The sequence below is a fragment of the Leuciscus leuciscus genome (genome assembly GCF_965113295.1).
Source record: "Leuciscus leuciscus genome assembly, chromosome: 21".
NCBI lineage: Eukaryota > Metazoa > Chordata > Actinopteri > Cypriniformes > Leuciscidae > Leuciscus > Leuciscus leuciscus.
In genome coordinates this window covers 15232483-15251952 of record NC_138745.1, presented here as the reverse complement: position 1 = coordinate 15251952, position 19470 = coordinate 15232483, and the positions used below count along the sequence as shown (strand labels likewise).

Here is a 19470-nt window from a genome sequence, read left to right as displayed (position 1 = left end):
TTACAACTACGATTAGAGTTGTTTACATAAAATGTACCTCGTTTCTATTTTGCATTAAAAATGTTTGTGGCCCCTTTAAGAAATTCCTCTCTTCTCGCGATACTATACGCTGATTTCACGCAGCCGTTATTTTGAAATCGAAAGCGAGGCTCCGGTGGGAAGAAAACCGGAAGTGTCGCCTTTAATCACAGGTGAGTCGTGAATGCGGTGGCGTATTGTTGTGTTTAATGATGTTGTGTCAATTCTAAAAATGTACATACATTTCTTTCATACTTTAGACTATATACAGTGAAATTCATTTTTAAATAAAATATTTTTTTTATATATAATTCAGAATGTAAAAAAAGAAGCAGGAATGAACTATATACATATCCTATATTGAATATTAACATCCAATAGTGTAAATCGCGGCAGTAGCTTCAGGTTGGTAATCCAAGGCATTGTTGTTTATCTTTACTTCCGGGGTTCTTCCCACCGGAGCCTCACTTTCGATTTCAAAATGGCGGCTGCGTGAAATCAGCGTATTCACTTGTGCTGGACGCGTGCGCGCGACCAGAGAACGGCAGCCATTTTTCATTGTTCAGGAGAGCTCCATGACGGTGCGTGCATCGATCGGATTCTGTGTTATACGGTCTTCTTTCTCGGTAAATATTACTCCAATATCTTTAATATGCACAAATAAGTTGTGAAGCGAAGTTAAAAGAACATTTGATGTGTACATTTTTGTTTATAGATTTATTTGGAGCGCATGTGTGACGAGTGAACCTCGTGGTGATCGGACGGTAAAGGATTGGGTATGTACGTTTTATGGTTTATGGGGGAAATTACTGATGGCATGTTTATTTGATAAATCTGTTAATGACCCAGCTAACATGAGTCCAGCGGGCCAGTGGCGGACCACCGGTGGCAAAGTTGGCGGCCCACCGGCGGATGCCGCCGGCGGATCACTGGCGTTTTGCTCATCGTTATTCTAGCGGACCTCCAGCGGCAGCCGCCGCTTTCCCGACGGTGGTCCGCTATCGTGCCGCTGGTTTATAATAAGTGTTTTCTGGCGGACCACGGTCGGTCCACGGTTTATAATCAGTTACTCATGCTAACCAAAATTCACTATAATGGATAAAAAAAGCAATGTACACCAGTCTCAATAGCAGTTGCAAATTAATTTTTATTAAATTAATTTTCAGTGAACAGATGAAATGGATACATTTGCATTACATTTATCAGATTCTTTTATCCAATGTGACTATTAAGGCCATTGCACACTGAGTCCGAAATTCGCATCCGAAATTTTCGCACGTTAAAAAAAAAATTCGACCTCACGTTATGTCAATCACGCTTGCACACTGTCTACGAAACTTTCGTCCGTAATAAAAAAATTCGGATCGGGTTCGATTTTCTGCGTTTTCCGCATCCACAGCCAGTATTTTGAGAGGCTTTTTGACAATTCAAAGCCACCATACAAGCAAACGACAAAATCCAGAGTGGCGTCTGACCATAGACAGTATATAAACGCGTCTGACAAGCAGACAAGTGTCTGTCACACGCCAGCCGTGTGTGTGTGTGTGTGTGTGTGTCCCCGTGTGTCCATACCTTAAACATAGGCTACTGCCAGTCTGTTCAGGATCGATTGGTTCACGGAAATTGGTGGTCTTCTTTTTAATATGTGGAGTATCGCTAGCAAAGCATCAAACTGTTCCACTGACATTCTGAGGTAAATTTTGAATCGCTCATGATAATTTCGCAACTTCTTGATAAGGAGGTGAAACTCTCCTTCCTCTCGGCGCAATCTCAGGATTGGATGGACCCAATATTTCCTCTTTCTTTTTCTCTTTTTAAGAAGAAAGAGGGCAACAAAATCATCCTCACTGCTTGACGAATCCAATTTGAATTTGTTGCGTTTTTTTCCGCAAAGGTTTAATAAATACGCATCGGACTCAGTGTGCAAGGTTTCTGTGCGTGACGAATTTTAAGGCTGACGAACACGAAAAAACGCATACGAAAATTTCGGACTCAGTGTGCAATGGCCTTTAGTCAAGTACATTATAGGATAAGTTGTACCCTTATGAAAATTAACCATGGTTTTACCACAGCATTTGCAGTAAAACCATAGTTGCTAACAAAATGAACCATGCTTTCACAACAACCAAGGTTTAAAAACATACGTTTATAGTCATGATTACCATAATTTTACAGCAATATTACTAGTTGAACCATGGTTTGAAAAATAAATAAATAAATAAATAAATAACATGGTTGGTACAGTTGTACCATAGTAAAACCATATAGTGCTTTTCACAATACAAATTGTTTCATAGCGGCTTTACAAAAAATGCATGTTCAAGGTTATACAATCGCAAAATATCCTTTAATCAGCCAGAGGCGACTGCTATTCACTGGAGAGCATCTTCTGGCAACAAAGTAATGTCCATAAAATAATCCAAGTCATGAGTTTAAAGTCCTAATTGCTATCCTTCAAAGGGTTGCAGATTTTTAACCCGCTATTCTTACAATGTTGGTAATATGTTAGAACAATGTTTACTCTTTCTCTTAGTTACGTGTACTAAGATATTCCTGTTTATTTGTCAGCAAAACTGTCATGCAAACCTTCCCTTACCTTCCCCGGTTCCACAGAAAAGGCTTAAGATAGTCCCTGACTCAAATGCATTTTTGAACTGTCTTAACGGGAAGCAACTTGCACTGACATATCTTAAAATATTTCAGGGCCATTGTTTTGTCTCAATATGCACACCAGTAATGTTTTTTTTTCCTTCTTTTTTTCTGAAGTACATTTAAAAAAGCTACTTAAATAATCCTAATTTAACTAAGGCCTAATCCTGGCTTAATCTAAGCCCTGTGTGTGAAACTGGGCCGATGCAATGTAAGGATAATATCTGGCAGTTTTGTGTCCATCTATAGTTGCCACCATCTGAAGTCTTTTTGAGTGTTGGTGTCATTAGAAGTCTTCACGAGTGAGGCTGGATCCACACTAGAGCTGCTGTAATCTCTAGTGAACTTGCTGAGCATCCTGAGATAGAAACAGGGAAGCAACAGGAGAAAGATTAGCATTGCTGCTGTCATATTATTTTAGGCAAAAGATGATCATGTGCACTTTTTATTATTTCATCACATATTAACTGTAGAACAAGATTATGAGATGTGTAAATTGAATGCTTGGCTACAGAGATGTGTCTTTAATCCAGATTTAAATTAGGATCATGTTTCTGGGCCCCAAACATATCAGGAAGGATATTCTAGAGTTATTCCCTTACATTCTATTGAATTAATAGGAAATCGTCAGATTTTAATGAGAAAACATGACCTAACGAGTCAGCATTTTTATATTTGAATACTATACATTCTCACAATGCAAACGTCCTACACATTTCTGAGTATTTGCAATGTTGAAAACAGTTGTGCTGATTAATATTTTTTTGTAAACCAGTGTAACATTTTAATCCACTTTCTTTTTTCTCTCTCCAGGATTGTTAAATAGACCCAACATATATATAAATGGTAGTTTACACTACTATTCAAAAGTTTGGGTTCAATAGAATGATTATTTTTATAAGAATAGAAAATAAATATTTTTATTCAGCAAAGATGTATTAAATTGACCAAGAGAGAGAGTAAAGATTTTTTAAAAAAATGCTTTTTTTCCCTTTCTATTCATCAAATAATCCTGAAAAACACAAAAATGTGAAGCAGCACAACTGATTTCAAAACTGAAAATAATCATAAACGTTTCATCAAATCATCATATTAGAATGATTTCTGAAGGATAATGTGATGTTTTCCATAGAAAACAGTTATTTAAATGTTTTAATATTATTTCACAATATTATTGTTTTTACTGTATTTTTAATTAAATAAATGCAGTCTTGGTGAGCCTAAGAGACTTCTTTCAAAACATTTTTTTTTTTTTTTTTTTACCAACAACATTAGTGTATGTTTGAAGTTTTAGTTTAGTTCCTTTATTGTCCACAAGTGGAAATTTGTCTTTGGCTTGGTTTTACTCACTAGTCATATGGTTGATAGCGCCTCAGAGATGATGATCAGCTCAACTCTGCTATGGTGCAGGACATCTGCATGGAAGGATCTAGGAACACAACAAACCATTTGCCACAGAGCCAACAATATTATTATACAATGACAGGTTTATTAAAAGGACAGAAGCTACAACAGAAGTGAAATGCAGAAAATAGAAAGAACAGACAATGATTTCTTAATTAGGATAACAAAATGTATGTTTTTAGGTTTACTTTTTCATTGTGTTGTGTTCAAAACCCTATAACACTTGTGGTGTTCCCAGTCAAAAATAACTGGTCTACAAAAAATAGCTTATAAATCACTTGTTATGCTATATTATCACCCAATTCTGGATTCAATATTTTTGTCAACTTGTTTTCTTTCAGTTACGACTGTTTTTATATTTCTATTTGCATCTGATTAATTGTGGGCCTCATTTTTCTGAGAGTAGGCATTTATGAATAATTTTGAAAATATTAAGTAAAATATGAACATGTTCATTATGTTCATGTACACATATGTGCATGTGTGCTTGCAAACATCGAGCCCTTGGACCTGAGCATGTGTGGATACATGCATACACACGCTACCCAAACACACACATTAAAACACAGAAACTATTTTGAATATTACACACATTCTTTTTCACAGAGAGAAACTTGATCCTACCCTGAACTGCATCTAATATTCATTTATCCATCTGACATTGATAAACACAAAACAAATCAAACTTCCTTTTGAAACATTAAAGTAGACTAGTTTGATCAACAGTGCAATGTTTTTCATATTTTATTTAATATTTCCAAAATTATTCATAAATGCTTACTCTCAGTTAAATGAGGCCCACGATTAATCAGATGGAAATAGAAATATAAAACCAGTCCTAATTGAAAGAGAACAAGTTGACAAAAAAAACAATGAGATAACATTAACGAATATGTTAGGGAAAAAGAAAATCTTCTCTGTTATTTAATGAGCTTCCTCACCTCACCATGTGTTTCCCACTTCTCTGGCAGCAGCTTTCTTCAAAAATGTCGACATTTTGGAGCTTTCCTCTGTTGTAGAGGGATTATTTGTGTTGCTGCTGAAATCACAGAACAATTTTTATCAATATTTGTTAACCGTTGAGCTAGTTTCAGCAATTTTTAAGTACTCCATGTAAGTGACGTCACCGATTAACAGTACGTTTACGTTAAATTAGCTTACGTCCAAGCAAAATCTTTACAAAACTATCAAAACCTCTCATCTACACATAAGATGTGATTAAAGGCCCAAACTTTCATAAACAAAAGCTCAAGCTATAAAGTTAGCCTACCTCTTCTGAAAACGGTTGAGATGCTAACGGACTTTTTCGAAGACACTAAACCATTTCTATAAAGTAAATATTCAACAGACGCGTGTCAATTACAAGTAAGATAAGTGTCAAGAACAGTTGTGTGTATTATTTGTGTGATTTTAGAGGCTAAACTCACCTGAAAGCAGTGAAAACAACAGCGAGAGACGGAGTTTTGCTGACAGTTGCAATAGTGCGGTGCGGTCCCGCGCCGTTTCCTTGGCAACTCATCTCCACTCCAGTGTTTGAACCCGGCTCGAGTGTTCACGCGCACGCACATTAAAACGCGTCACAGTCACACAGCATTTACAAACATAAACATCTAGAATAAGAACCTTACTTGAATAAAACTCTCTTCATAAAATTATGAATTTAAAACTCATTTTGAAGTTATATGACCCATGCATAGGTGCAATTACCACTACTGCACGTGATAGTGGGACAATTGTGGCTTTTTAAAAATAATTTAAATATTTTTGTTGTTGTTTTTACGAACACTCAAGCCCCATATTTCATTTGAACGCGTGCTAAAAATGCTCATAGGCAGTATTTTTTATATCACCAACATTTTGCTTTTGATATTGCTGCAGCTATTAGGTCAGTTTCACAATTTTTTTTATTCTGTGCTTTCAGATTCTTTTTAACTGTTAAAATAGATTAAAACAAATATACATTTATAAATTAAAGACGTCCTGTAAGCGCTCAGAAACACGTGGACCGACTATCGGCTTGCCACTAGTGTGCCGACGGTGGCCCAGCCGCGGAAAACCGCTGGTGGCGTGCCACCCAAAAAACGCTGGCAGACCGACAGGGTTTTCAGATTGGTCGGGTTGCCGATGGTGTGCCGCCGGAGGTCCGACCGTGTCAAACCGCTGACTTTGTGCCGCCCAAAAAACGCTGGTGGACCGCCAGGTCATTGTTAGCTGGGGAGTTGAATCTATATTCTGTGATTATACAGTATAACTTTATGGTTAAATGCATATTTCTGGTTCCGCATGGCATGATTAAACGTGGGTTGTGGCTTTGTTAAAGTGCTTTTATTTCTCTTGTAACTTAGGCCTAAGTTACCTCAGCCACTGCCGTATTCCAGTTTGTGTTATCGTATTTAATTGTAGCCTAACATATTTTGGTTTGGAGAAATCAATTTAAATCTGACCAGTTGCAGTGTATTACACTGCATTTCAGTTTGAATTAAGTATTCTGTGGATTTGGGCATTGATCCACTGGTTAAGCTTTTTGTGACATTTGATTGTCATCTTCAAATTTACTGTAAACTGTTTCTACAATTTCTTTTTTTTTTTTTTTTTACTAGTGAAATCTATTTTTTTTCTTGTGAAATCTCTTAGAACAAGGCAAACTTTTTTCTTAATCAGACTTTTATCTGTTTAATTGTGCCTCCATTGACCGCTGTCACTTATTTTAAACAGCAGTCAGAATAAAACCCCAATTTCAAAAAGCATAGTTTGCTTCCGGTGTGTATTTCTGCAATTTCACCCGGTTGCATTTTTTCTCCTTTGTTTAATTTTACTGTGACTTATGTTGTTCTTATTAATTTTACTGTGACTTATATTGTTCTTATTAATTTTACTGTGATTTATGTTGTTCTTATTAATATCACTCTCAATTAATTGTTTTCCAGCTGCCTTTAAGACATATTACACGACAGTGCGCAGGAGCTTCAGGTACAAACAACCAGATCTTGCATTGCAGGCGGAAGCTGTGGTGAATTCAGCTCGGAGTCGAGCGAGAAGAAAGACGGTAAGATTTATTAGATTAGATTCGTTTTTGGTCAATGTGACTATTTTTCAGGTGCATTAATAGATGTGTGTTGTCCATACGCAGTGCATTGGGCAGTACTGATTGTCTTTATTGGTTTTAACAGCTGCTAAAAGCGAGACAGAGTGTGCTAGCTGAGGATGAGGTGGGCCTTCGGAAGTGTGCTACCATAGACCTGATGTCTGATGAGGAAGACGGCATCGTTGGCGGGGTGTCTGGATGGATTGTGCGACCTCCGTCCTTTCGCAGCCAGGAGCTCACCGAGCTCTGTGCCACGCTGCAGTCGAGATTAGAGTCGACTCCAAAGTACAGGGCAACGCACCACAGACGTCTGCAAAATGGACCGAATTCAGACAGAATGCTGCTAGTTACCTGCAGCAGTATTTTGTCAGGCCTTGTGAAATGTAAGAATATTCTGTTTTTCATGATTTCATCATAAAGCAAGAGGTCATGGGATTGATGGCTATTATTTGTTTAATAATTGTAAATAATCCTGTAATTTACAGGAAGCAGTATGCCATCTTCACAACTCTGAGACAAATTGTGGGCGCTACAAACTGGATCAAGGTAAAAAAAATAAATAAAAGAATCTTACATTCTTTTATTTTTTTACTTTCATAAAAACTTACAAACATTTTAAAGGTAAGATTCAAAGAATATGCTTTCATTCTCTTGTATAAGAAAATAGATCCGTTATAGTTTACGATCTTAATCATACATTTTGTTTCCATAGAGTAACCTCGCCTCATAACGAGGGCGTAACCTCACATTTACTCGGAGCTATGTCTGCAAGTCCAGATTTTCATGACGCTGATCATGACGACATTGTAAGTAACTTTTACTATTTTCTCCTTGTTTCATTTTACTGTGACTTGCGTTGTTTTTATTCATATCACTCTCATTTAATTGTTTTCCAGCTGCCTGTAAGACATACTACGAGACAGTACGCAGGAGCTTCAGGTACAAACAACCAGATCTGGCATTGCAGGCCGAGGCTGTGAAGAGTTCAGCTCGGAGTCGAGAGAGAAGAAAGAGGGTAAGATTTTTAGTCAATGTGACTATTTTTCACGTGCATTAATAGATGTTTTGTGTCCATACACAGTGCATCACAGTACTGATTGTCTGTATTGGTTGTTTTTACAGCTGCTAGAAGCGAGACGGTGTGCTAGGTGAGGATGACGTGGGCATTTGGAAGTGCGCCACCATAGATCTGATGTCCGATGAAGTTCAACCACCAGCCAGGAGCTCACAGAGCTCTGTGCTACGCTGCAGTCGAGATTAGAGGCGACTCCTAAATACAGGGCGACGCACCACAGACGTTTTCAAAGTGGATCCAATTCAGAGAGAACGCCGCTAGTCACCTACAGCTCCGAAGATGAAAACAGACTGAGCTTCCAATTTGTTGTGTGTGCAGATGATCTATGCTTAGATAGGTGTATATTGTTTTGTGTCTGTGCTAATAAAGCTCTTTCTTTGAATAAACAGCATGTCCCTGGCAAATTTTCCATTCCTTTATAAATTCATGTCCTTGATGGTAATAATAGTGTAGTCCATAGGTTAACAATGACATGAATATACCACAGAATAGCATATTATGAATATAAAAAAATAATTTATATATTATTATTTATGTGAATATTATAATTTTTTGAATTTTTAATGAGCAAGGGTGACCAATAGTAACAGATCTGCCAACCAATCACGAGTGATTTTTCTTGTTTAAACCACGTGGGTTCAACCAATAGTGAGTGAGGAAATTCAAGCCTTTCTCTGGCGGGAGCTGCTATTCATATGGTAATTAGAGCCATTCACACCTCCGGCGCGAGCGCTCTGCATACGTCATGGTTCGTTTCCGACAATATTCGGCACAGACGAACGCGACGTTCACAGGCTGTAAATTGTCGTTAACTGCCGAAAATTAGGGAGATTTGCGGCCGTTTACGGGGTCGGAAATCCCAATTTTCATGCAGTGAGAGAGAGGGAGAGAAAATTCTTCAGAAAATCCACATTCAAACCAAAATATCTCTCTTCCTGTTGGTCGGAGATCGTTAATGTGAATTAGAAAGTTGTCCGTCTTGATGAGAACAATACACATACCAAGTTTTGTTGTTGTTGATAAAACTAACCCCCCCACTTATGACTAAAGGTGGCGCTACTGAGCCCCTCACCACGCCCGTTTCTGAAACTTTGCACATGTCTACGGGCTAATAAATGTGATGTGTCTGTCGAGTTTCATCCAATTTCAAGTATGTTAAGAGTCTCAAAAGCATCAAAAAAGAATATTAAAGTTTGAAGCGTTGCCATGGCAACAGTATTAAAGATATCAACAATCCTTTCACAGGTCTACATCTGCCGTGTGTTTACATTATACACATAAACTTTGAAGCAAATCGGGTAAAAATAAGAGGGTGATTTCAAAGCATTTTGAAAGGGACACACTTCCTGCTGCCAGTTGGTGGTGCTATAACTTTGACTCACAATAGTCACATCCATGTGATCGGCCTCTTACAACGAACACACTGTTGAAGTTTAATCAAGATCAGTTAATGTATGCAGAAGTTATAACACACTTCCTGTTTCCATTATTCGCCATCAATTCGTGTCCTCGCCACGGCCAAACCGTTCGAGATATCAAAAATCTGTCCGCAATTTAGCATCCTCAATGTCTTGACTTCATGCTGACTGAGTTTGGAGGCGAATGGATGAATTCCCTAGGAGGAGTACATTAAATTCCACAGCATGCGTTTCCAAACAACCCATAATAGCCGACTTCCTGTTGGGCTGGCGTAAAAAGTAAAAGTACGAAAGTTGTTCGGCCCGATGAGATCTATATGTGTACCGAGTTTCATATTATTACATGCAAGCGTGTCTGATTTATGGACCAAGTTTTCGGACCCCGTTCAAGGGGGCGCTGTCGAGCCCCCCTGCCACGCCCGGGTACCAGCTTCAGCCCGGCCCTGATGGCCGCGGGTTCTGACCCGTGTGCAAAGTTTCAAGAGTTTTCGAGCACGTTAAGGGTCTCAAAAGTGCCCGAAAGGTTGACAGAAAAATAAGAATAAGAAGAATAATGGAAACATCACAGCGGAGCTCTGCTTACTGTGAATGGTACAAATTGTACTACTGACTATTTAAACAGAGCAGTGTAATTCGTATATCTTATGTTGACTATTTTTATTATTATATTGTATTAGGGCTATAATGAACAGGCTGCGATGTCAAGATTGCAATTCTGGAATGTGTGTGTGTGTGTGTGTGTGTGTGTGACACTGTTGCGGTTGAACAGTGGACACATAAAAACATAAATAAAATGTATTAGTTTATTCCTACTTCCATAGGAATACATTGAAAATGCTCGCTCTACTCCGCACCATTATCAATGTCTGTGCGGACGTCTGTATTTTACTTTCGCTTTTAAGTTAGCGATTTAAAAGCCCTCAGCGGTGTCACACGTCGATTAACCGGTGGGAAAATTGTATCACAGTCACATCCCTAATATATTTATATATAAATACAATAGGCCTACCTGAAAGAGAATTTTACTTGCCCGACCAGAGTATAGCCTGATTAGAACGTCAATAACAAAAAAAATAATAACTTGGGAATCACTAAAACGAGAGATTATTCTAATTTCATTACATTCATTTTTAAGTTGCAATCAGCAGTTAATAATAAATGTATTACTGATCAATGGTAACAAGGTTGCCCTGCTGAGGCTCATGCAGCTTCTCCAGGAGAATTGTAAACAAATGAGCGCAGCACACAAAAAAGCAACCCAGTTAACAACATACTGACTATAAAAATTACAAATATGGAGTTTTTATATATTTTATAACATAGAGTTAAGCAACCTCACTTGACGAGTAGGCTACTATTTCCTGAATACAATCACGATTGAAACTGTGACATTGATTTCATACAACAGGTTAATAAACAGTTACAATTAAGTCACTTACATTTTAGATGCAATATTGACTGTTTTTGTTCTGTTTCAGCAGCAAAAATAGTTAAACAAAGATCACAGCAGAACCATCGCGCATCTCACAGCAACTTGTTTTCTCATTACTGAATGATTCAGCATTTTGAAACGAATCGGTTGACTCAAAGATTCAATGGTCAATCCATAAACATCTGTCTCAATCATGAATGACTCAGTCATTCAGAACGAATCGTTTGAACGAATGAATCAATGACTCGCTCATTAAGATGGTCGCCTGGCGACACCTAATGGCGGTTTAGTGTTATGTTTAAAAGTATCATTCTTTCCAACGTGCACCATTATCAATGTCCGTGCGGACGTCCGTTTTTTCTCTTTCACTTTTATATTAGCGATTTAAAAGCACCCGCTCGTGTCACACGTCGATTAACCGATGGTAAAATATCCTCACAGTCATATACCTAATACATTTATATTTAAATACAATAGGCCTACCTAGTAAAAGGTTTTATATACTATTTTGATATCCTTTTGGACACAAGAGGGCAGTATAGCCCTATGTTTGCTTTTTTTGTTGAACCAAATAGCACTAAATAGCCTGTTTTTAACTTTTTCATACTCCTTGAATTGCAAAAACAGAATAAAATGGGTTTATTTCTAATATTAGTATAATTGTATATAAAAATAAATGGTGTATAATTACATTTTTAGAAGTTATGAGATGTTTCCTGCTTCCTTTTTGACATTAATTGAATCCCTCGCCATAGCAAAACCGTTTGAGATATTCAATATCCGTTTACAATTTAGCATCATTAATATATTTTTATCATGTTGAAAAAGTTTGGTAGAAATAAAATAAACCTTTTAGGAGGAGTAACTAAAAACTCAGAGGCTGATTTAGCAAAAAAATCCATATTCAGACCAAAATATCTGACTTTCTGTTGGTTGCGGCTAATGAATGTAAATTAGAAAGTTGTCCGGCTTGATGAGTACAATATACAAACAATTTTTTTTTTACTGTAGTTAAAACTAACCCGCCCACTTTTGTCAAAAGCATGTTGAAAGTGACACACTTCCTGCTGCCAGTTGGTGGCGCTATAACTTTGACTCACAATAGTTACATCCATCTGATCGGCCTCTTACCACTAACACACTGCTGAAGTTTCATCAAGATCAGTTAATGTATGCAGAAGTTATAACACTTCGTTTTTCTCTTTTCTCACCATAAATTCGTTTCCTCGCCACGGCCAAACCGTTCGAGATATCAAAAATCCGTCCGCAATTTAGAATCCTCAATGTCTTGACTTCATGCACACCGAGTTTGGTGGGGATTGGATGAATTCTCTAGGAGGAGTACTTCGCATTCCACAGCAAGCGTTTTCCAAACAACCCATAATAGCCGACTTCCTGTTGGGCTGGCGTAAAACTTGACCGGGGGAAAGTTGTTCGGCCCGATGATATCTATATGTGTACCGAGTTTCAAATTAATTCATGCAAGCGTGTTTGATCTATGGACCAAGTTTTGGGACCCCGTTCAAGGGGGCGCTGTTGAGCCCCCCTGCCACGCCCGGGTACCAGCTTCAACCCGTCCCTGATGGCAGGGGGTTCCGACTTGTATGTAAAGTTTCAAGAGTTTTTGAGCACGTTAAGGACCCCAAAAGCCCCTGAAACCTTGATTAACAATATAAAAGCAATAGTCAAATCCCCCCTCCCCTCACACACACAGAGACACAGAGAGAGGGAGAGAAAATTCTTCAGAAAATCCACATTCAAACCAAAATATCTCTCTTCCTGTTGGTCGGAGATCGTTAATGTAAATTAGAAAGTTGTCCGTCTTGATGAGAACAATACACATACCAAGTTTTGTTTCTGTTGATAAAACTAACCCCCCCACTTATGACTAAAGGTGGCGCTACTGAGCCCCTCACCACGCCCGTTTCTGAAACTTTGCACATGTCTACGGGCTAATAAATGTGATGTGTCTGTCGAGTTTCATCCAATTTCAAGTATGTTAAGAGTCTCAAAAGCATCAAAAAAGAATATTAAAGTTTGAAGCGTTGCCATGGCAACAGTATTAAAGATATCAAAAATCCTTTCACAGGTCTACATCTGCCGTGTGTTTACATTATACACATAAACTTTGAAGCAAATCGGGTAAAAATAAGAGGGTGATTTCAAAGCATTTTGAAAGGGACACACTTCCTGCTGCCAGTTGGTGGCGCTATAACTTTGACTCACAATAGTCACATCCATGTGATCGGCCTCTTACAACGAACACACTGCTGAAGTTTAATCAAGATCAGTTAATGTATGCTGAAGTTATAATACACTTCCTGTGTCCCTTATTCGCCATCAATTCGTGTCCTCGCCACGGCCAAACCGTTCAAGATATCAAAAATCCGTCCGCAATTTAGCATCTTCAATGTCTTGTCTTCATGCACACCGAGTTTGGAGGCGATTGGATGAATTCTCTAGAAGGAGTACATTAAATTCCACAGCATGCGTTTCCAATCAACCCATAATAGCCGACTTCCTGTTGGGCTGGCGTAAAAAGTAAAAGTAGGAAAGTTGTTCGGCCCGATGAGATCTATATATGTACCGAGTTTCATATTATTACATGCAAGCGTGTCTGATTTATGGACCAAGTTTTCGGACCCCGTTCAAGGGGGCGCTGTTGAGCCCCCCTGCCACGCCCGGGTACCAGCTTCAGCCCGGCCCTGATGGCCGCGGGTTCTGACCCGTGTGCAAAGTTTCAAGAGTTTTAGAGCACGTTAAGGGTCTCAAAAGTGCCCGAAAGGTTGACAGAAAAATAAGAATAAATATAGCTGCGAGCAGCGATTACGGGCCCAAGCCGGTGGCACCGCAACCCCGGTGCCTTTAGTTACCTAAAGGCACCGGGGTGGCGGTACCGCCGGCTTTGGCCCTCCATCGCTGCTCGCAGCTATATTTATATATATATATATATATATATATATATATATATATATATATATATATATATATTATACAAACATATATATATATATATATATATTTATATATGTGTATATATATATATATATATATATATATATATATATATATATATATATATATATATTATACAAACATATATATATATATATATATATATATATATATGTATTTATATATGTGTATATATATATATATATATTATACAAACATATATATATATATATATATATATATATATATATATATATATATATATGTATTTATATATGTGTATATATATATATATATATATATATACACCGTTCAAAAGTTTGGGGTCAGGAAGATTTTTAATGTTTTTAGGAGAAGTCTCTTCTGCTCACCAAGGCTGCATTTATTTGATTAAAAATACAAACAAAAACAGTAATATTGTGAAATATTATTCCAATTTACAACAGCTGTTTTCTATTTTAAAATATTTTACACTGTAATTAATTTATGTGATCAAAGCTGAGTTTTCAGCATCATTACTCCCGTCTTCAGTGTCACATGATCCTTCAGAAACCATTCTAATATGATGATTGATGGTCAATAAATATTAATTATTATTTTCAATGTTGAAAACAGTTGTGTACAGATTTTTTTTCAAAATGCGTTGATGAATGTAAAGTTCAAAAGAACAGCATTTATTTCAAATATAATTTTTTTTAACATTATAAATGTCTGTACTGTAACTTTTAATCAGTTTAACTCATTCTCGATGAATAAAAGTATTGATTTATTTTATTTCTTTTCCCCAAAAATAAAATTTAAATTATTACTGACCCCAAACTTCTGAACGGTAGTGTTTAATGTTACAAAAGCTTTAGATTTCAGATAAATGCTGTTCTTTTGAACTTTCTATTCATCAAAGACTGTACACAACTGTTTTCGACATTTAAAATAATAATGAATGTTTCTTGAGCATCAATCATCATATTAGAATAATTTCTGAAGGATCATGTGACAGTGACGCCTGGAGTAATGATGCTGAAAACTCAGCTTTGATCACAGGAATAAATAACAGTTTAAAATATATTAAAATAGAAAGCAGCTGTTTTAAATTGGAATAATATTTTACAATATTACTGTTTTTGTTTGTATTTTTAATCAAATAAATGCAGCCTTGGTGAGCAGAAGAAACTTCGCTTAAAAATCTTACTGACGCCAAATTTTTGAACAGTAGTGTATATATATATTATATAAAAATGTAAGGGATAAGACACAGATAATTTTACTTGCCTGACCTGATTAGAACAATGAAAAAAACTTAAATGAAAAAATAACTTGGGAATCAATAAAACGGGGGCGCGATTGAACAGTGGACACATAAAAACATACTCTGTCATTTTGTTCAGAACATCATTCAAACTGCAAAGTGTTAACTTATAGTTTTGTACAGTAGCAATAAAACACAACATTGTGCTTTTTTTAAATACATTCAAGCAATCCGCCCCGAAAATGAAACTAAAATGCTCACGGCTGCACAGGCATTCATAATGGTGCGCGTCCTCAGCGAGGAACGAGCAGAACAGAGTCAACGTTTTTTAGGTCATTCCTCCTTCCATAGGAATTAATTGAAAACGCTCGCTCTGCTCCGCACCATTATCAATGTCCGTGCGGACGAACATATTTTACTTTCGTTTTTAAGTTAGCGATTAAAAAGCCCCCAGCGGTGTCACACGTCAGTTAACCAGTGGTAAAATATTCTCACCGTCACATACCTAGTATATTTTTATATAGATATAATAGGCCTACCTGATTTTGAACACAAGAGGGCAGTATAGCACTATGTTTGACTTTATTTATTTATTGTTTAGACTAAACAACCATTCTGGCAGTTTTTAAACTTAAACATTCTTAAATTGAAAAAAAAGAATAAAATGAGTTAAGTTCTGATATTTGTATACTTTTATATAGTAATAAATGGTGTATAATTACATTTTGAGTGTTTCCTTTTTAGACAATACTTTAATCCCTCGCCATAGCAAAACCGTTTGAGATATTTATTATCCGTTCACAATTTAGCATCATTAATATATTTTTATCATGTTGAAAAAGTTTGGTGGGAATAAAATAAACCACTTAGATAAAGGTGGCTAAAAATTCAGAGGCTAATTTAGCAAAAAAAATCCACATTCAGACCAAAATATCTGACTTCCTGATGGTCAGAGCTAATGACTTTAAATTAGAAAGTTGTCCGGCTCGATGAGACCAATATACGTACTGATTTTTGTAATTGTGGGTAAAACTAACCCCCCCACTTTTGTCAAAAACATTTTGAAAGTGACACACTTCCTGCTGCCAGTTGGTGGCGCTATAACTTTGACTCACAATAGTTACATCCATCTGATCGGCCTCTTACCACGAACACACTGCTGAAGTTTCATCAAGATCAGTTAATGCATACAGAAGTTATTCCACTTCGTGTTTCTCTTTTCTCGCCATAAATTCGATTCCTCGCCACAGCCAAACCGTTCGAGATATCAAAAATCCGTCCGCAATTTAGCATCCTCAAAGTCTTGACTATATGCACACCGAGTTTGGAGGGGACACGGTGAATTTTCTAGGAGGAGTATTTCACATTCCACAGCAAGCGTTTTCCAAACAACCCATAATAGCCGACTTCCTGTTGGGCTGGCGTAAAACTTGACCAGGGGAAAGTTGTTCGGCACAATGAGATCTATATGTGTACCGAGTTTCATATTAATTCATGCAAGCGTGTTTGATATATGGACCAAGTTTTAGAACCCCGTTCAAGGGGGCGCTGTTGAGCCCCCCAGCCACGCCCGGGTACCAGCTTCAGCCCGTCCCTGATGGCAGGGGGTTCTGACTTGTGTGCAAAGTTTCAAGAGTTTTTGAGCACGTTAAGGACCCCAAAAGCCCCTGAAACCTTGATTAACAATATAAAAGCAATAGTCAAATCCCCCCTCCCCTCACACACACAGAGACACAGAGAGAGGGAGAGAAAATTCTTCAGAAAATCCACATTCAAACCAAAATATCTCTCTTCCTGTTGGTCGGAGATCGTTAATGTCAATTAGAAAGTTGTCCGTCTTGATGAGAACAATACACATACCAAGTTTTGTTGTTGTTGATAAAACTAACCCCCCCACTTATGACTAAAGGTGGCGCTACTGAGCCCCTCACCACGCCCGTTTCTGAAACTTTGCACATGTCTACGGGCTAATAAATGTGATGTGTCTGTCGAGTTTCATCCAATTTCAAGTATGTTAAGAGTCTCAAAAGCATCAAAAAAGAATATTAAAGTTTGAAGCGTTGCCATGGCAACAGTATTAAAGATATCAAAAATCCTTTCACAGGTCTACATCTGCCGTGTGTTTACATTATACACATAAACTTTGAAGCAAATCGGGTAAAAATAAGAGGGTGATTTCAAAGCATTTTGAAAGGGACACACTTCCTGCTGCCAGTTGGTGGCGCTATAACTTTGACTCACAATAGTCACATCCATGTGATCGGCCTCTTACAACGAACACACTGCTGAAGTTTAATCAAGATCAGTTAATGTATGCAGAAGTTATAACACACTTCCTGTTTCCATTATTCGCCATCAATTCGTGTCCTCGCCACGGCCAAACCGTTCGAGATATCAAAAATCTGTCCGCAATTTAGCATCCTCAATGCCTTGACTTCATGCACACCGAGTTTTGTGGTGATCGGGTGAATTCCCTAGGAGAAGTGTTTCAAATAACAGACCATGCGTTTCCAAACAACCCTTAATAGCCGACTTCCTGTTGGGCTGGCGTAAAAAGTAAAAGTACGAAAGTTGTTCGGCCCGATGAGATCTATATGTGTACCGAGTTTCATATTATTACATGCAAGCGTGTCTGATGTATGGACCAAGTTTTCGGACCCCGTTCAAGGGGGCGCTGTCGAGCCCCCCTGCCACGCCCGGGTACCAGCTTCAGCCCGGCCCTGATGGCCGCGGGTTCTGACCCGTGTGCAAAGTTTCAAGAGTTTTCGAGCACGTTAAGGGTCTCAAAAGTGCCCGAAAGGTTGACAGAAAAATAAGAATAAGAAGAAGAATAATAATAAATATAGCTGCGAGCAGCGATTGCGGGCCCAAGCCGGTGGCACCGCAACCCCGGTGCCTTTAGTTACCTAAAGGCACCGGGGTGGCGGTGCCGCCGGCTTTGGCCCTCCATCGCTGCTCGCAGCTATATTTATATATATATATATATATATATATATATATATATATATATATATATATATATATATATATATATGTGCGCGCATCTCACGGCAACTTGTTTTCTCATTACTGAATGATTCAGCATTTTGAACGAATCGGTTGACTCAAAGATTCAATGATCAATCCATAAACATCTGTCTCAATCATGAATGACTCAGTCATTCGAACGAATCGTTTGAACGAATGAATCAATGACTCGCTCATTAAGACGGTCGCCTGGCGACACCTAATGGCGGTTTAGTGTTATGTTTAAAAGTATCATTCTTTCCAACGTGTGTGCACCATTATCAATGTCCGTGCGGACGTCCGAATTTTACTTTCACTTTTATATTAGCGATTTAAAAGCACCCGCTCGTGTCACACGTCGATTAACCGATGGGAAAATATCCTCAAGGTCATATACCTAATACATTTATATTTAAATACAATATAGGCCTACCTAGTAAAAAGTTGTATATACTATTTGTATATCCTTTTGGACACAAGAGGGCAGAATAGCCCTATGTTTGCTTTTTTGTTGAACCAAATAGCACTAAATAGCCTGTTTTTAACTTTTTTTATACTTCTTGAATTGCAAAAACAGAATAAAATGGGTTTAGTTCTAATATTTGTATAATTTTATATAAAAATAAACGGTGTATAATTACATTTGTAGAAGATATGAGATGTTTTCTGATTCCTTTTTTGACATTACTTTAATCCCTCGCCATATCAAAACCGTTTGAGATATTCAATATCCGTTCACAATTTAGCATCTTTAATGTATTTTCATCATGTTGAAAAAGTTTGGTGTGAATAAAATAAACCACTTAGCAGGACTGGCTAAAAATTCAGAGGCTGATTTTGCAAAGAAATCCACATTCAAACCAAAATATCTGACTTCCTGATGGCCGGAGCTAATGAATGTAAATTAGAAAGTTGTCCGGCTTGATGAGTACAATATACAAACTATTTTTTTTTTACTGTAGTTAAAACTAACCCGCCCACTTTTGTCAAAAGCATGTTGAAAGTGACACACTTCCTGCTGCCAGTTGGTGGCGCTATAACTTTGACTCACAATAGTTACATCCATCTGATCGGCCTCTTACCACGAACACACTGCTGAAGTTTCATCAAGATCAGTTAATGTATGCAGAAGTTATTCCACTTCGTGTTTCTCTTTTCTCGCCATAAATTCGTTTCCTCGCC

The 19470-nt window shown here is 37.6% G+C and overlaps 2 long non-coding RNA genes across 5 annotated transcripts; one reads left to right on the top strand and one right to left on the bottom strand.

The window, feature by feature from the left end:
- Positions 1–523: 523 nt before the first annotated feature.
- On the top strand, positions 524–9102 carry LOC309485862. The gene is made up of 8 exons (XR_014201274.1): positions 524–644; positions 734–794; positions 6999–7117; positions 7242–7539; positions 7642–7702; positions 7869–7962; positions 8053–8171; positions 8279–9102. It is a non-coding gene; the product is annotated as an uncharacterized lncRNA (long non-coding RNA).
- LOC309485865 lies at positions 2146–6286 on the bottom strand. Of its 4 annotated transcripts, XR_014201279.1 has the most exons (3): positions 5013–6286; positions 4018–4096; positions 2146–3025 (listed from the first exon to the last, which is right to left on the bottom strand). It is a non-coding gene; the product is annotated as an uncharacterized lncRNA (long non-coding RNA). The 4 variants fall into 4 exon arrangements; XR_014201278.1 differs by having other exon boundaries at positions 2146–4096; XR_014201280.1 differs by lacking the exon at positions 4018–4096.
- Positions 9103–19470: the final 10368 nt, after the last annotated feature.